Source organism: Staurois parvus, unplaced genomic scaffold (genome assembly GCF_062004578.1).
Source record: "Staurois parvus isolate SC_StPar_1 unplaced genomic scaffold, SC_StPar_1.0 ptg000082l, whole genome shotgun sequence".
Classification (NCBI taxonomy): domain Eukaryota; kingdom Metazoa; phylum Chordata; class Amphibia; order Anura; family Ranidae; genus Staurois; species Staurois parvus.
The window spans coordinates 4,880,186-4,881,650 of record NW_028317878.1 but is presented as its reverse complement, the minus strand read 5'-3'; the positions used below and the strand labels follow the sequence as shown (position 1 = coordinate 4,881,650).

The 1,465-nt window shown below is 49.6% G+C and overlaps 1 pseudogene; it reads left to right on the top strand.

Annotated features, from left to right (window-relative positions):
* The first annotated feature begins 739 nt into the window (after window positions 1–739).
* On the top strand, window positions 740–855 carry LOC149468625 (U2 spliceosomal RNA; annotated as a pseudogene).
* The last annotated feature ends 610 nt before the right edge of the window (window positions 856–1,465 follow it).

Sequence of the window (1,465 nt, the reverse complement as noted above, 5' to 3'; positions counted from 1 at the left end):
ATAAGTAAAAGTGACAAACGTGGGGTGAGAAAAAATAAATAATTAAATAATCTATAAAAATAATAAAAAAGTGGTCGTGCCCAAATTGTGCACTGACCAGGCCCTGAGGCCTGTAGCAAAAAAAAAAAGGCATAGGACTTGGCCAAAAGGCCCGGTCCTAGAGGCGCAGTGCAAAAAGTGTTTAAACGCGGTGACCATGTGCTCATTCACAACGTGGGGTCCCACACCCAAGTGCTACTCAGAGCACCCCTGAGGCGACTACTCAGGGGGCACCGTGTTTGCAGACTCTCTGCCTTCCCAGCCCCTGGTCAGACAAGTTAGATCCGTTCAAATCAGGAGGTACTGGGTCCTTCCAGTTTTCTCAGGGGAATTACTCCCAGGGCCCCAGCTTAACTTGTGGTGCTCCCCGGTTTCTGTCCCCCCGGTACTAGCCTTCCAGACCCCCATCAGGTAACCGTTACAGCGCTCCACTGGAGGGCTTTGTTTTCAGGTAAGTCATTCATAATGTGTTAGTATGCATTGCATACTAGCACATTATGCTCTTAGCTTGCTGGGAGAAGACTTTTTAGAATTTTTTTTGCAGTTTACTACCGCTTTAATGTACTTTCATACGTTTTTCTTGTATCGTGTATGGCCACCATAAGAGGGCAGCTTCCTTGGCTGAACAGGATAGGAGGGTTTAGTTTCGCTTTAAGTGTGCAATTAACAGTAGAAGCTTCTCTGCCTTCACATTGATGATATCGCTTCTCGGCCTTTTGGCTAAGATCAAGTGTAGTATCTGTTCTTATCAGTGTCCAGTGGGGGTGCTCCCGGCCATTCTAGCTTTGCGGGGATGGTTGTTGTATAGTACCCTCACTGGTATGATGGGGGTCCGGAAGGCTAGTACCGGAGGGACAGAAACCGGGGAGCGCCACGAGTTAAGCTGGGGCCCCGGGAGTAATTCCTCTGGGAAGACTGGAAAGACCCAGTACCTCCTGATTTGAACAAGCTACCTTGGTCTGGCCAGGGGCTGGGAAGGCAAAAAGTCCGCAAACTCAGTGCCCCCTGGGGAGATGCGCTCAGGGGTGTCACTAGTAACACTTGGGTGTGGGACCCCACGGTGTGAAAATGACACTTGGTCACTGTTTTTACACTCCTTTTTGCACAGCGCCCTAAGGACCAGGCCTTTTGGCTAAGTCCAGGGCAATTTTTGCTACGGGCCTCAGGGCCTGGTCTGTGCACATTTCGGCACGGTACCATTTTTTTATTTTATTTACTTTACCTTATTTATTTATTATGCACTCCCACGTTTGTCACTTTTTTTCTTTGCCTTATGTGTGTGTTTTTCACGGATGGAGGGTGTGGGTCCTCGGGCCTACCCTGAAGTCTAGGGGGAGGATGTGTGGCCATGCGGTTCCTTCCTCCCCTGATCCCTAGGAGGCTCTTCTTCGGGAGAGCCTCCTTGCCTAGTACTGGATGTCCGGCT